Source organism: Hyla sarda, chromosome 4, assembly GCF_029499605.1.
Source record: "Hyla sarda isolate aHylSar1 chromosome 4, aHylSar1.hap1, whole genome shotgun sequence".
Taxonomy (NCBI): Eukaryota; Metazoa; Chordata; class Amphibia; order Anura; family Hylidae; genus Hyla; species Hyla sarda.
This window is the reverse complement of record NC_079192.1, coordinates 112,209,480-112,227,518: the sequence shown is the minus strand read 5'-3', so window position 1 is coordinate 112,227,518 and position 18,039 is coordinate 112,209,480. Positions and strand designations below refer to the sequence as shown.

Genomic DNA, 18,039 nt, shown 5'->3' with positions numbered 1-18,039 from the left:
TAGGCAATAGTGTTACATGCACATGGACACTTAAAAAACAGTGAGTAAATAAATGGGTATAGAGTATAGATCTGGTTTTATGCTGGCTCTAGCCAGATTCAGATGACTTTTTAAAATAAGCTGCCCTGTGTGTGTACATGAGAAGCAGCATTATTTCTGGCCATCATATAACTTGTATATGACATTTTTTAACAGCAACAGCATGGAAGGCATGATAAAGGAGCAGTGAGCAGTCTATTAAGCAACTATTAATAACGTCTTGGGGTGAGATCTCTTATTTAGGCTACTTTCACACTGCAGTTATGCTCCGTCCGAAAATGGCTGTTAGGCTCTCTCTTTTTTTTTTTTTTCCTTCAATGGCCGTTATCATGACGGAGCACAACGGGCAACAATAGGTCTTGATGGATCCAATTGATCATAATGTAGATGTCAGGGCGCTGTTGTTTATAGCAGGAGAAAAAAAGACAGCACATGCACTAATTTTTCTCCCGCTATTCTCCCCTAATTTTTCAACGGCCGCTGTACTGCCGTCACATAACCCCTCTGCAGCTTGTGTGTGTTCCTGTGTTCCCAGGCACTACCAATTCTATGTCTGTACACCCCCTATATTGCTTGTAGTTTGATCTCTGAGCTGCAGGATGTAAACACTGGACCAGTTTGAGCTTATTAACCTCTTAAGGACGCAGGGCGTATGGATACGCCCTGCATTCCGAGTCCTTAAGGACGCAGGGCGTATCCATACGCCCGTGGGAATTCCGGTCCCCACCGCTAGCCGGTTGGGGACCGGAGCCGGATGCCTGTGAAATCAATCAGCAGGCACCCTGGCACATCGCCCAGGGGGGTCCTGAGACCCCCCCATGTCGGCGATCGGAGAAAATCGCATGTCAATTCAGACATGCAATTTTCTCCAATTCCGGGCTGATCGGGTCTCTGGTGACCCGATCACCCGGAAAATAGGGCTGATCGGAGTTGTCAGCAACAACCCCGATCAGCCTAAAGGATTGGAGTGAGATCGCAAAGCTGCGATCTACTCCTATCCCCTGCCATTACTCAGAACGGAGTTCTGACCAATGGCAGCGCAGGACAGGGGGTTGCCATGGCAACCCCCCGTTCTGCCCGCCCCTGGATGTCGAGGGGCTCTGGAAAGAAGATGGAGGCCGTACCTGCAGAAGAAGATGCCTGGGGACCCTGGATCTTCGCTGGAGCCTGCAGGATCCTGATCAGGTAGGGAATCGACAGTGGGGGGGGAATTGAAAGTGAAAGTAAATCGATCTTTACTGTGGCAACCACTAGGGGGGCCAACCTCCAACTCCCAGCATGCCCAGAGAGCCAAAGGCTGTCTGGGCATGCTGAGAGTTGTAGTTTTGCAACATCTGGAGGGTCACAGTTTGGAGACCACTGTTACAGTGGTGCCCAAACAGTAGCCCTCCAGATGTTGCCAAACTACAACTCTCAGCATGCCTCGACTGCCCAGGCATGCTGGGAGTTGTAGTTCTGTGACATCTGTCCCTTCAGATTTAGCAATTTTCATGACATTTTTGAAAATTGCTGCTCTACTTTGAAGCCCTCTAATTTTTTCAAAAAGCAAAAGTATGTCCATTTTATAATGCCAACATAAAGTGGACATATTGTGTTTGTAAATAAAAATAAAATTTATTTGGAATATCCATTTTCCTTACAATTAGAGAGCTTCAAAGTTAGAAAAATGCAAAATTTTCAAAATTTTCATGAAATTTGGGGATTTTTCACCTAAAAAGGATGCAAGTAACGCCAAAAATTTACCACCAAAATAAAGTAGAATATGTCACGAAAAAACTATCTCAGAATCAGAATATTCGGTAAAAGCGTTTTCGCGTTATTAATTTGTTAAGTGAATGCCATTTTGTTTTTTTTTTGTTTTTTTGTTGCGAAAGAAGCACTTTTGTCTAATTATATTAAAGGTTTCTTATATTTGCTTGTACCGTTGAAGCGACAGTGCCTATTTTAGCTTGTTTTCTACCTATTGATAGGAATTTGTACCTACAGTATGGGAGTTCAGTGGCTAAAAGTATGTAAAAAGCCATGTTAAAGGGGTACTCCGCCCCTAGACATCTTATCCCCTATCCAAAGGATGGAGGATAAGATGTCAGATCGCCGCGGTCCCGCTGCTGGGGACCCCCGGGATCGCCGCTGCGGCACTGCGCTATCATTACTGCACAGAGCAAGTTCGCTCTGCACGTAATGACAGGCAATACAGGGGCCGGAGCATCGTTTCGTCATGGCTCCGCCCCTCGTGACGTCATGATCCGCCCCTTTCAATACAAGTCTATGGGAGGGGGCGTGACGACCTGCCATAGACTTGCATTAAGGGGATGTCACGAGGGGCGGAGCCATGATGTCATGCTGCTCCGTCCCCTGTATCGCCCGTCATTACGCACAGAGCGAACTCGCTCTGTGCAGTAATGATAGCGCAGTGCCGCAGCGGCGTTCCCGGGGGTCGCCAGCAGCGGGACTGCGGCGATCTGACATCTTATTCCCTATCCTTTGGATAGGGGATAAGATATGTAGGGGCGGAGTACCCCTTTAATTAGTAGATTCTTACAATGCCACCAGGTTCGACAGCAAAAAGGTACATGAAAGTCAAACCTATGACATCCAATGGGAAATTCAATCAACAAGATCTCATGATATTAGATGCATAAATAAAGAAAACTAATGAATTATATATTACAAACCACTTATTTACAGAATAATGGCACTCTGCATAGTGCTCAAATCCCTTTAGAATTTTTAAGAATTTTGTGACAGATTCTCAGTAACAGAAATCCCTATGGTGTGCCAAAAAATGTTTAACCTTTCTGTAGAACAGTTTTATTATAAAAATGAGTAGTGGTCTGAAATCCCAGGCCAATATGTTTTACTGAAAAGGAACTCAACTAGGATCTTTTTCTGGTCATCTGGTGGTATAGTAGAAAACCACTGCTTATACAACCGTTATCTTCTTTATTTAGAAATTATTTTTTAAAACATGGTGCAAAAACAGGTTATGAAACCCCATTGGTGTTTCGGGCCATAGCGGCTACTACTGTCTGGAACGTGTCTGGTTTTTATACCTGTTTTGCCCCATGTTTTTAAAAATAATTTAGATAATGATAATTTAGATAATTTAAGAAGATAATGGTTTTATGAACAGTGGCTTTCTTCTATATGTGTTTTATATTTATACTATAGCTTATCTATCTATCCATCTATCACATCAGCATGTTTTTTTATACTGATTTTAATATTTATTTACATAGATACACTATTCAAAAAAATTAAGGGAACACTTAAACTACACAATGTAACTCTAAGTCAATGCCACTTCTGTGAAATCACACTATCCACTCAGGAAGCAACACTGAGTGACAATCAATTTCACATGCTGTTGTGCAAATGGAACAGACAACAGGTGGAAATTATAGGCAATTAGCAAGACACCCCAATAAAGGAGTGGTTCTGCAGGTGGTGACCACAGAACACTTCTTAGTTCCTATGCTTCCTGGCTGATGTTTTGGTCACTTTGGAATGCTGGCAGTGATTTCACTCTAGTGGTAGCATGAGACGGAGTCTACAACCCACACAAGTGGCTCAGGTAGTGCAGCTCATCCAGGATGGCACATCAATGTGAGCTGTGGCAAGAAGATTTGCTGTGTCTGTCAGTGTAGTGTCCAGAGCACTACCAGGAGACAGGCCAGTACATCAGGAGATGTGGAGGAGGCCGAAGGAGGGCAACAACCCAGCAGCAGGACTGCTACCTCCACCTTTGTGCAGGAGGAGCACTGCCAGAGCACTGCAAAATGACCTCCAGCAGGCCACAAATGTCCCAACATCCACAGGTGAGGTCCCAACATCCACAGGTGGGGGTTGTGCTTACAGCCCAACACCGTGCAGGATGTTTAGCATTTGCCAGAGAACATCAAGATTGGCAAATTTGCCACTGCTGCCCTGTGCTCTTCACAGATGAAAGCAGGTTCACACTGAGCACATGTGACAGACATGACAGAGTCTGGAGATGCTGTGGAGAAAGTTCTGCTGCCCGCAGCATGACCCCTTTGGTGGTGGGTCAGTAATGGTGTGGGGTGGCATTTCTTTGGGGGCTGCACAGCCCTCCATGTGCTTGTCAGAGGTAGCCTGACTGCCAGTAGGTACCGAGACGAGATCCTCAGACCCCTTGTGAGACCATATGCTGGTGCGGTTGGCCCTAGGTCCCTCCTAATGCAAGACAATGCTCATGTGGCTGGAGTGTGTCAGCAGTTCCTGCAAGAGGAAGGCATTGAAGCTTTGGACTGGCCCGCCCGTTATCCAGACCTGAATCCGATTGAGCACATCTGGGACATCATGTCTCGCTCCATCCACCAATGCCACGTTGCACCACAGACTGTCCTGGAGTTGTCGGATGCTTTAGTCCAGGTCTGGGAGAACATCTCTCAGGAGACCATCTGCCACCTAATCAGGAGCATGCCCAGGTGTTGTAGGGAGGTCATACGGGCACGTGGAGGCCACACACACTACTGAGCATCTTTTTGACTTCTTTTGAGGACTTTACATCAAAGTTAGATCAGCCTGTAGTGTGGTTTTCCACTTAAATTTTGAGTGTGACTCTATATCCAGACCTCCATAGGTTGATAAATTTGATTTCCATTGATAATTTTTGTGTGATTTTGTTGTCAGCACCTTCAACTATGTAAAGACAAAAATATTTCATACGATTAGTTCATTCATTCAGATCTAGGTTGTGTTATCTTAGTGTTCTATTTTTTTGAGCAGTGTATATATATCAATTATTTCCTGTACTATTCATCTGTCGCTTATTGCATCTGTATTCCTCATTCTCTTTTTAATATGCCATTAATCTATTTTACTCTAATTTTTATTGAGAGAGGAAGAGTCAGATGTAAGAAGAAGGGGATTGCGGGTCTGAGATTTTATCGAGTGTAGTCACAGAATTGACAGACTGAAATATGGTATCAGTTAATTAAGGTGTTTTGCTCTAGAGTTGTCCTGTCTGTATTAGATGTAACTCTAGATGCCAATAAAAGTAGTTAGGAGGATATACAGATTTATGGGTTGTATTGCATTATAGAGGGCTATCTATCACTTTTCCCTTGTGTCTGCAGATTTCAGGGGACTTTAATCTTCATTTAAAAATCCATCCTATGTGTATAATCCATTTCTCACATATGACACAAATTTGACCGTTCTAGGAATTTTGAGTATTAGTTTTTACCTGTAAATATATTGTGTAATCTAGATTATTTCTAAGATTATGGAAACCATCATCAAGCTGTTTGGCTTCACATATACACATGTGCATTCCACTGTCATACAATATATAGAACCAGGGGTTTAACTTAAATGATTCTATATATATATATATATATATATATATATATATATATATATATATAGGACGAGTATTTTCCTCAGGGAGAGGCACCGCTTCCGGTGTAAAACGGAGATTCTAAAAGGCCATTAGTACTCCAGGGGCTTTCTGGGTAAGAAGTATGCAAAGTTTCTCATCACACCATCATATAAGGTAGTGTGCCCTCTGATCATCTCTGTCTCTGGTTACAAAGTCTCAGAAGCTAATTAAGATTTATGCCAAGTCAGAGTTCTCCCCAGAAGGGAAGAGGAACCATCTGCGGACAGCTGTTTCGGGGTGTATATATGTATGTATATATATTGTGATAAGGTGAAAGGCATCGTGGTGGATGGGCGATATGTGTCACCAAGGCTCAGAGGGCACACTACCTTATATGATGGTGTGATGAGAAACCTTGCATACTTCTTACTCAGAAAGCCCCTGGAGTACTAATGGCCTTTTGGAATCTCTGTTTTACATCGGAAGCGGTGCCTCTCCCTGAGGAAAATACTCATCCCTTATATATATATATTTATATATATATATACATTTAAGTTAAACCTCTGGTTCTATATAATGTATGACAGTGGAATGTGCATGTGTATATGTGAAGCCAAACAGCTTGATGATGGTTTCCATAATCTTAGAAATAATCTAGATTACACAATATATTTACAGGTAAAAACTAATACTCTAAATTGCTAGCATGGTCAAATTTGTGTCATATGTGGATTTGGTTTAGTTCCAATATACACAGAGGGAATAAACATGTGTATAGCAAAACATGTGTTACTGCAATCCTTTTCTGTGAGAAATACTAAATTTTCTTGAAAAAATTCAGGGGTGCCAACATACGGCCATGACTGTATATTTACAGGGTCAAGTTCTAGGGAAAGAAAGTGTGGGAACTCACCCAAGATTTCCATTCAAGTACTAGTCCTGCAGGACTCCTGCTAATGGAATGGGAGTGTTACTGCTGTGGAAAAAGTGCACTCAGTTCCCACACATTCCTGCAGGACTTGAGCCTTGTATATGCAGGTACATATATGAAATATATGAAGTTCTTTTGAGTGTGAAGCAAGTGGAGGAAACAGAGCAGAATTGGATTAAGAAGTGTAAAGGGCCTGCCAGGAAAGATGTGTTTTTTGGGAGAATATTTAAATGGGTTTTTCAGAAAAAAAATTATATTTTCTAATCAACTGGTACCATAAAGTTATACAGATTTGTAAATTATGTCTATTTAAAAATCTTAAGTCTTCCATTACTTAAAGGGGTACTCTGCAGAAAAACATCTTACCCCCTATCTAAAGGATAACATGTTTGATGGCGGGGTCCTGCTACTGGGAACCCCCATGACCCCGGTGCGGCACCCCAGTCATCTGTGCACTGCTGAACACTGCTCAGTGCTGGGTGTCTGGAGACTACAGCCCCCCCGCCCCCTCCATTCATGCCTATGGAAAGAGTCTATGCCATAGTCTGGAAAATAGGATAGGTAAAATAAGCTTCTTTAGCATGGTGAAGGGCATATTTGTAGGAATTGAGCACAAACCTGTAATGGAGGAGATCTGCTGATGTTTGTGAATTTCTCCGGATGCGTTCAGCGCACCTAGAACACTGCTGTAATAAACTGACAATAAAAAAGGACAGTACAACAGAATGAGCCTGGAGAGTAAATTCTTAATTACTTCACAGATAATAGTGGTAGAGTTTTATTGTCTCCCAGTTGATATTATTTCAGAGACCTAATGCCACAACTATATCAGGATTAGATTCCTTAGATAAAATTATATAAATAATTTTGACAAAGTAAGTGTCATTTGTGTCACTGAGGCTGGGTTAACACCACATTTTTGCAATACAGTTCCCACATAAGTTTTCAATTTGAAAACCATACGGAACTGTATTGAAAACCGTATGCATTGGCTCTCCATTGAAAACTGTATGCCAAAAGATGCATCCGTTTGTGTCCGTTTTGCATCCTATACGGTTTTGTCAGTTTTTTTCCCGTAACCAAAATCGTAGCCTACTACGGTTTTTGGTCTGGGTGAAAAACTGTATTGAAACATGTACATTTTTTTTTTTTTTTTTTAACATGGGAATCAATGGGAGCCGTACAGAACTGTTTGTGCGTACGGTTCCATCTGGTTTTCACCATACGGTCTTTGACTTTGCACAGTTTTGTTCTTGGAATTTCAATCAAACAAGTGAAACTTTATTCATATTGGAGTGAAAAGTTAAAAACGTATACATTTATTTTCTTAAAAAACGGATGCAACCGGACATTATTTTTCAAACCGTGTACGGTTTTAAACCGTATATGGATTAAAATTTGTATACATGTTTTGATACAGTTTAGTCAGGTTTTGAGGAATCAATTTTTTATCAAAAACCTAATGCGGGAACTGTATTGAAAAATGTGGTGTGAACCCAGCCTGACTCTCCCGTCTCTGTGGGATCTGAAATTGCCTTTTACAACTTATGTTTTGTTTTATTTTTCTTGTGTTCTGGGCTACAATAATATTCAACCAAAGGAAAATTTGTCTTTATAGCTTTCATGAAATGCCTGTTAGACCTTGCTTTAAAGTGAACAAGTGAACCTGTCACTAGATTTGCAGAGAATAAACCAATGCTATATTAAGTAATAGATCTTCAAAATACATTTCTAAGCATTTACTCACTGCACACATTGGCCCTCATTTACTATGGCAAACCCGGCATGTTTTGTTGGGCTTGCGCCAGATTCTGGTGCATTGCGCCAGAAATTCTGTCTGTCTTTATCCACAAAAAATGTCCCTGGAGGTAACAGGGCAAATCATAAATTCAACAACCTTTGAGGGGTTACCCCCTCGCGGGGATTAAACCCTTCACTAGAACCCCCCTTAAAAACAATCTTTATTCTTAACTTGTTAAAATATTACCCCTTCACACTATTGTTAAAATTATCAGTGGAGGGTATGGTGTTAGGGAGCTATGATTACTCCTCTCTATATACAAAGAGAGGAGTAATCATAGCTCCCTAACACCATATCCTCCACTGATAATTTTAACAATAGTGTGAAGGGGTAATATTTTAACAAGTTAAGAATAAAGATTGTTTTTAAGAGAAATTCTGTCTGCACCAGAATTTGCGCCAGAATTGAAAATACCAAGTCTAACTCTCCATTTTGCTAAGAAAAATGAAAAAAGGGGCATGGCCCTCAGGAAAAGGGGGCACGGTCACCTAAAATGGGCGGGTTAACAACATTTTCACAAAAACTCAGCATATTTACTAAGGTTTCCACAGAAAATGTGGTGGATTTCAGCTGAGGAAAATCCTACAGATCAGAGCATGTGTAAAAGAAGCAAAATGTAGGGAAAGTGGAAAATGTAAGGCAACCTTAGTAAATACCATGGAAAATAAATTTTAGGGAATTAAAACCCACAAATAAACCTACACTCCAGGTCATTGGATGTTCAAACTGGTCAGAGTTGGGCTCTAAGGGTTTAAAGTCAGAATCATGCCAAAGTCAGGCAGAGGAGATACAATGGAGTCAGAAACATGCAGTCAAGGACCAATTCAATGATTAATCTGGGGCCATACACTAAAAAGAAAACATCTTTCCTGGAACATTAGAAAAGTAAGCCTGCCAGAGCAGAAGAGGTAACCTGGTGGCTGTGCCCATCGGGGGCACAATTCACCAGTGGAAGTAGACCATAATGTTACAATGGCACCAATAATTGACATATCTGTACCCCTAGCCTACTTTCATTACATAACTGATATCCTAATCATGTGATCTATTAATAATAACTAATAAAATCTCTTGAAAGCATGAAAGAGTCAGTGAAGTTGATTCCATCATAAAACTAACATTAAACTATCTAAAACTATTTAATTGGGTGTTCAATTCAATAAAAGCACATTAGTATCATGCTGGATCTTTTATTGATTTGCTTATATTATCTTTTTATATTGAAAATTTTAATACATTTCTAGATTTTATCCTGCATTGTACTATACCTTTTCTTTTACATACTTTGCATTTGCCAAAAAGCCATTGTTGGATCCTGGCATTCTGACTTTGATTTTCACCATATTACGCCCAGTTATTAAATGGGCACTGTCAGATACAAAAACTTTTGATATGTTGTAAAGCATGCAAAACCAATAGATTTTGCAAATGCTTTCATTAGAAATTTTCAGTATTTCATACTGAAAAGGCCAGTCAAACAACTTCCCCCCTGCCTGCTTTGACACATACTAGTCCTGCTGTGTCCATGCATCATCACCTATGTCATGGACACACTTCCTTGATTGACAGCTGTGAGTGCAGGGCTCATAGCTGGGGAAAAAATCCTCCCACTGTCAGCTTGTGTCCCGCTACTGTCAGTGAGGACAAGCTGGGAGTTGTAGTTTTGCTAATGCTAGGGGAGATGTGAGCAGACAGCATACTGAGGGAGGGGGCAGAGACCGGCACAGTGAGACCACGCCCCCTCCCTTTGAGAGGAATTCAGACTAGTGAGCTTAATTAAAAGTGTAATAAAAAAATAAATAAAGGTGCTAGACACATAAAAATTAGATGTACATGGTTAGGATTAGGTACTGAGTGATAAATTAAAAAATGTTTTTTGTTTTTTTAAGTCTGTGGGTGAGTAATCTATGTGCTATCGGATATAATAGCATCTGTTCCCGAGCATCAGACAGGGATGAACCATCTTAATACGACATTTATAAATCCTTACTAATATAACTTGTCCAATATGGAGAAAAAGAAGAAAACAATTATGCATATTTGGTAGCGGTCTATTGTCTACAGCTAGAGGTAGTAAGAAAAATTTCAGGAAAATTACATAACATCCTTCACAAAAATACTGCCTGAAAAAATATACCCAAGCCTTTCCCTGCTATTTTACAGACTGCCTCCAAATTTATTATTAGGAGTCCACGCTAAATATCTTAACAGACATAGAGGGCTGGCCCTGCACTGTCCCAGGCCAGCCCTGCTTCTTACTTACGGCCCTGGGTGGTCAGTGTGGCTGCCTGGGAGAGATGCTTTGAACTCCGGCGTGGCGCGCTGCTGCACTTAGACGTGAGGTCACGTCACCGTGGGGGGACATGACCTCACGTCTAAGCGCAGCAGCGTCACGTCGAAGTTCACTGTGCATCCGATCAGTGCGCCTGCCGCCCTGCTCTCTCTCTCGTACAGGCCCTGCTTGTCCTCAGGTACAGAGCCCTGATTGTCCTCAGTGTATAGAGCCCCGCTTGTCCTCAATGTACAGAGCCCTACTTGTCCTCAGTGACTGCACCTAATGTGGGGGAACTATACTGCACCTAATGTGGGGGAACTATACTGCACCTAATGTGGGGAACTGTACTGCACCAAATGTGGGGAACTATACTGCACCTAATGTAGGGAACTATACTGCACCTAATGTGGGGGAACTATACTGCACCTAATGTGGGGGGAACTATACTGCATTAGGGGAGGGGGGATCAGCATTGTATTATGGGGAGGGGCGATCAGCATGGTATTAGGGGGAGGGTGGATAAGCATTGTATTAGGTGAGAAGGGATCAGCATTGTATTTGGGGGGATGGGAGGGGGATCATCAGTGTATTAGGAGGTATGGGAGAGGCGGGGTCAGCATTAGGGGGAGGGGAACAGCAGTGTATTAGGGGAAGGGGATCAGCAGTATATTAGGGGGAGGGGGGTCTGCAGTCTATTAGTAGGGGGGTCTGCTGTGCATTAGATTAGGGAGTTAGCATTATTTTAGAGCTCAGGAGGCGAGTCAGCATTGTATTAGAGCGCAGGAAAGAGTGGAGGATGGGAAAGATCTGACATGGAAATTTGAGATGAGACATTTTTAGATTATATTATGTAGGGGTCTAAAGTTATGCAACTTGGGCTGTGGTGATTATATATTTTAATATTATATACATTTGTGGGGAAGGAAATGTAAATAGGTTGAGGGAGAAAGACTAGGGTGATGGTATTATATATTGCAATATGATATATTTTTGGTTTAGAGCTTGGGTAGGTAACCTTCGACTCTCCAGATGTTTTGGCTACATCTCCAATAAGGCTTGCAAAGCGTCATGGGAGGTGTAGTCCACATCTGGTGTGGCAACAGGATGTCTACCCCTGGTTTACCTTTTATGAACAAGAAAATGACGATGAGCTGGTATAATGACGCAACACTATCGGGCTGGTATGTAATTTTTTCCAGGGCTAGTTTTCACACCCAGTCCGGCCCTGCTAAACCCCTCATATTAACTAAAGGTTGGCTTCTACTCTAACTTTTTGTTCCATAATAAATGCCAATGTTTTATAGGGTAGGAAGAAAAAAAGTAGAACATTAATAAAACCTCAATATTTTTAAGACTTAGATTAATTCTACATAACACAACACTTTTTCTTTAGCCCACAATGGGCTTTTCATCTGGTGAATGGATGCATTGGATCCATGGGGTAACTATCTGCACACTTATTTCTAATTGAGACATGCTACACCAGGGACCTACCCCTATATTTTGTGTATTTTTATGTGTCATTGTTTTATGAGGATATTCCAACATTAAACTGTCATTGCTCATCTTTTATAAATGTGTTTGAGTTGTCAGCAGAATATTGTGACACGGGAATATGTCATCATAACATGTGAAATACAATAGTTATTCTAAGAATAGCTAAAATGGACTTTCTTGGCAATGCATCGTGTGTAGACTTTAAGTTTTGGGAAGACTTGGTACTAAAACTGGATCTGCTTCATTCAAAGGACAGTAAGGCAGACCTAAATAAACCACATTATTTAACCCCTTAAGGACGCAGCCCATTTGGGCCTTAAGGATGCAGACAATTTAATTTTTATGTTTTCATTTTTTCCTCCTCGCCTTCAAAAAATCATAACTCTTTTATATTTTCATCCACAGACTAGTATGAGGGCTTGTTTTTTGCATAACCAGTTATCCGTTGTAATGCCATCACTCACTTTACCATAAAATGTATGGTACAACCAAAAAAATACTATTTGTGTGGTGAAATTAAAAAGAAAACCACAATTTTGCTAATTTTGGAAGGTTTTGTTTTCACGTCGTACAATTTACGGTAAAAATGACATGTGTTCTTAATTTTTTGGGTCAATATGATTAAAATTATACCCATGAAAACATACTTTTCTATTACTATTGCGCTTAAAAAAAACCCGCAAACTTTTTAACCAAATTAGTACGTTTAAAATCCCCCTATTTTGAAGACCTATAACTTTTTCATTTTTCTGTATAAGCGGCGGTATGAGGGCTCATTTTTTGCGCCATGATCTGTTATTTCTATTGATACCATATTTGCTTATATAGAACTTTTATTCAGTTTTTTATAAATATTTTGGGGAATAAAATGTTATAAAAAAGCATCTATTTTGGACTTTTTTTTTTTTTTACGTTCATGCCATTCACCGTACGGTATCATTAACATTTTATTTTAATAGTTCAGATATTTATGCACGTGGTGATATCAAATATGTATATAAAATATTTTTTAACACTTTTTGGGGTGAAATAGGGAAAATGGGACAATTTACATTTTTTGTGAGGGAGGAGGTTTTTCACATTTTTTTACTTTATGTTTTTTACTTTTATTTTTACACAATTTTTAGCAATCACTCGATTGCTAATGCTGTTCATTGCTATGTATAGGACACAGCACTGATCAGCATTATCGGTCATCTTCTGCTCTGGTCTGCAGGAAGGCAGATCAGAGCAGAAGATGCCGGGAAGGCAGTGGAGCCAGTTGAGGGGACCTTTGCCTGCCATGCTGGATGATCGGATCGCCGCGGCAGCGCTGCGGGCGATCCGATCATCCATTTTAGTGACCGCGATGCTGCAGCTTCCGTGATCTGTATTGATCACGGCATCTGAGGGATTAATGGTGGACATCCGCAATATCGCGGGTGTCCGCCATTACGGGCGGGTCCCTTGCTGCGATCAGCAGCCGGGAAATATCGCCATGATCCGGGCATCGCTCCGATGCTCGCAGTTATGCTTAGGACATAAATGTACTTCAGGGTATGTTAAGTACCACCTCACCAGGACGTACATTTACGTCCTCCGTCGTTAAGGGATTAAATAAAACTTTATTCACTAAACTGGATAGAACAGCATCTTCATAACAATACAGAAAGCGCTGAGTCCAGTAAGGAAAAGTACTGTGAAAAGAAGGCTTGCTGGTAGGCAACTCAAAGGACGAGAAGCATTCTCCAAGGGAATATAAGCTGAATGCTTGGATAAGGCCACAATATCAGCATTTCACAATGCATCACTGGAACAAAGTCCTACATGGTGACAAAGCCAAATTTTAGATTTATGACCATATCTAAGGAAACAAACAAAAAAGAGATTGATTCCAAAGGTTATAACAGTGGAAGATGGTCGCAAATTGACTGCACCCTCACACACAGTATTAGATTTACATCTCTGGAGCCTGAAGGTGTAGTATCTGGCATTAGGTAGGCCACCCCTTTAATGATTACTAAAAGAGGCAAGCATGCTGACCCAGTAGGAAAACAGAAATATAAAACACAGAACTTCACATAAATGGATACAAGAGAAAGCACATTGTGAACAGACACATAGCAGAAAGGATATACAAATCCTAAAACTGACTAAACAAACACAGCTTAAAATCCACTAAGAGCATGCCACCTAATATAGCTAAAACCAGAAAATACAAAGTATCAAATAAGACGTTTTTTTAAATGACAGTAACCCTTGAAATGTCCCAATTTTGGCCTTTCAAATGTTAACATTAGCCATTACCCCCATTTTATTTTTCTGATTCCTTTAGAGGGAATCTTTAAGCCCAAAATTCTGTGCTGATCAATTTCTTATTTTGAGCCAGAGCTTTAATATATGGCGTGAAATCCCCTGCACAGACTTAGGTTAAAAATGAGACACCAATAAATGAAGCTTAGATGCTATTGAATTTACTGTAACAATATGCAATAAGCATAGTGTGATAGCCTGGGGGAACAGGGTATGGGGAGTGTAGCTGTGTGGTGACTAAAGGGTGCTTGTTAACCCTTGCTATTCGTGACGAAAGGGTGAGGGCTCCTCAGTAATGCTTGTCCTACCGCCACCCTTCCCAAGAGCGATAGGGAGGTAGATAAGAAGGGAATGTCCACAACCGGAGAGTTTTCTGAAACAGTTGTAACTTTTACTGAAGATTTTATGCAAGCTTCATAACCGGAACAGTTGCTATACATGCAAGCTTTCTTTGGAGATTGACAAAGGTTGGGACTTTAGCAGTTTAGAGTCTTTAGGGCAGTATGCGCTGTTCTACTGGATTTAGGGGATTAGTTGCGGTCCAGTAGTCACGCTAGCTTTAGCGGGGGTAGTTTAGAGCTCACAGTTTAAGTTCCGCTGAGGCCGGTAGGTTTTCAGGCCTAGCGTGTCTTTGCAAGTTGCGCAAGTTGCAAGTTGCTAGTCCGGCATCCACGAGAGCAGCAACCCAAGAGAGCAATACTTGGCTACAGCTCCCTTATAGGGGTAGGGGCTGGACTAGTGCTAATTGGTCCATACTTGTGTCAATCACCATTACAAAGGATTGTGGGTAATATGTGACCCAAGGACCTCCAAAGGTCCTCAAACATACCATAGAGGATATTAACATGGTCACATGACTGAAGGTCCTGCGACGCTAAACAAGTTAAGTACTATACATTATATTAAATATACTTTATTACAAAATATATACATGTATTAACAGTATAGAATTAGAGTTGAGAAGAGGCGACTAGGGGCTGTCCCACCTGGGGGACCCTACCTGAGCGTAGTTACTTTGACTTTGGGGACCTCTACACTAGGTATGGTATGCAATACGGTACCAGGACACCACAATAGGCTCACTAAGCTCTTCTAGTAGTGTAGGTAGCTAGCACCTGATTAGTTCATATAGACAAATCAATTCCCAGTCTACATTTGGCCTATTAAATCCTATAAAGGCACCATAGGCACAATACTGTAAATATTAGAATATTTTTTCTGATTTAAGTCATTTTTTAAAACTAATTTATACAATCTTGTGATATCTCCTGAGTACCACTTTGATCCTTAAAGGGGTATTATAGAAGATGAATGTATAAATGTAACATTTTAAAAGTGCCCAGTGTGCTTATACTTATCCAGTGTCTCGTTGGTATTGGTTCTGTACTGTTAATGCTTCTTTTTCTGCAGGAAATACTTGCTCAGTAAATTAGGGTTAAGGTGGGTCACCTCTGTAGCCACTGATTGGCCAATCAGCCATTTCCTTTGTGCCAGGATGGAAAAGAGTAGGAGGTGCATATATATATATATATATATATATATATATATATATATATATATATATATATATATATAAATATAGAGGTGGAAGCGGCACTCCAAAATGAAACATAAATGTGATTTATTCACTCATCTGTGTACAGTTAATCAATAAAGCCTTTCTCAAGCATGGCTTTATTGATAAGCTGAAACGTCACTGTACACAGATGAGTGAATAAATCACGTTTATGTTTCATTTTGGAGTGCCGCTTCTACCTTATTCTTTGGATATCACATTGGGAGTTGGTCTGCTCCTGAAGCTGAGCACCCAAATGGATCTTGAATCCTATCACACGGTGCTTCTCCTCTCTCTTTTTTTTCATATATATATATATATATATATATATATATATATATATATGTATGGCACTGTCAGAATTGCATCAGAGGGGAACCAGTGACAGGTAAGTGCAGCCTTTTATATTTTAGATAGTAAAAAGTTTAAATTTATCTTCCAGAATAGTCCTTTAATGCAAACTTGAATGACTTAATAAGAAAGTTGACGCACTGGAAATGTAGCTGAAGTAGAGTGAAGAGAAACTAATACAGTGAAACCCTGATTAGTAGCGCTAATGATAATGTGCCTTAAGCTGGATAATTGAGAATTGCTGTTAAGTAACATATTGGGGGTAGGTTAGTTAAAGAACAACAAGAAGAGACCTTTACCATTTAACTTAATTATTTTAAATGTTTTTTTTTTTTTGCTTAAATCCTTTTGCATCCAATGTATAACATAATGAAATAATATTGCATGTATTCAAAGGGTCTACAATGTAATTAATTTTTATGTGACAAAACTCACTAAGTGCAAATACATGACTTTAAGTTTCCCTTAAACTCTTAAGGAGCAAGCCCATTTTGGCGTTAAAGGGGTACTCCACCCCTAGACATCTTATCCCCGTGGCTGATGACGGGCAATACAGGGGCCGGGGTATTGTGATGTCCCCTGCCCCCTTGTGACATCACACCCCGCCCCCTCAATGCAAGTCTATGGGGGGGGGGGGCGTGGTTGCCATCATGCCCCTCCCATAGGCTTGCATTGAGGAGGCTGGGCGTGACATTATGAAGGGGCGGGGCCATGAAGTCACAATACCCCAGTCCCTGCATTGCCCGTCATCAGCCACAAAGCAAACACTGCTCCGTGCTGCTGATATATGGGTGTAGGAGAGATCATGGGGGTCCTCAGTGGGGGGATCCCCACGATCAGACATCTTATCCCCTATTCTTTGGATAGGGGATAAGATGTCTAGGGGTGGAGTACCCCTTTAACCCCTTAAGGACACAACCCATTTGGGCCTTAAGGACGCAGACAATTTAATTTTTACGTTTTAGTTTTTTCCTCCTCACCTTCAAAAAATCATAACTCTTTTATATTTTCATCCACAGACTAGTATGAGGGCTTGTTTTTTGCGTGACCAGTTGTTCGTTGTAATGCCTTCACTCACTTTACCATAAAATGTATGGCACAACCAAAGAAATACTATTTGTGTGGTGAAATTCAAAAGAAAACCGCAATTTTGCTAATTTTGGATGGTTTTGTTTTCACGCCGTACAATTTACGGTAAAAATGACATGTGTTCTTTATTCTTTGGGTCAATATGATTAAAATGATACCCATGATAACATACCTTTCAATTACTGTTGCACTTAAAAAAAATCGCAAACTTTTTAACCAAATTAGTAAAAATCCCCCTATTTTGAAGACCTATAACTTTTTCATTTTTCCAAATAAGTGGCGGTATGAGGGCTTATTTTTTGCGCCGTGATCTGTACTTTTTATTGATACCATATTTGCTTATATAGAACTTTTTATCAATTTTTTATAAATTTTTTTGGGAATAAAATGTTATAAAAAAGCAGCTATTTTGGACTTTTTTTATTTTTACGTTCACGCCATTCACCATACGGTATCATTATCATTTCATTTTAATAGTTCAGATATTTACGCAGATACCAAATATGTATATACATTTTTTTTTAACATTTTTTGGGGGTGAAATAGGGAAAATGGGACAATTTACATTTTAATTGGGGGGAGGGGGTTTTTCAATTTTTTTTTTACTTTTTACTTTTTTTTTACTTTTATTTTTACACATTAATAGTTCCCATAGGGGACTAATTACAGCAATCACTCGATTGCTAATACTGTTCAGTGCTATATATAGGACACTGCACTGATCAGCAGTATCGGTCAGCTTCTGCTCTGGTCTGCGGGAAGGCAGATCAGAGCAGAAGATGTCAGGAAGGCAGGGGAGGCAGGTGAGGGGCAGCGCTGCGGGCAATCCGATCATCCATTTTAGTGACCACGATGCTGCAGATGC

General features: G+C 40.5%; 1 protein-coding gene across 2 annotated transcripts in view; it reads left to right on the top strand.

Annotated features, from left to right (window-relative positions):
• Positions 1–18,039, top strand: part of SLCO3A1 (solute carrier organic anion transporter family member 3A1) — a 384,823-nt gene that overhangs the window by 114,797 nt on the left and 251,987 nt on the right. The window lies entirely within an intron of this gene.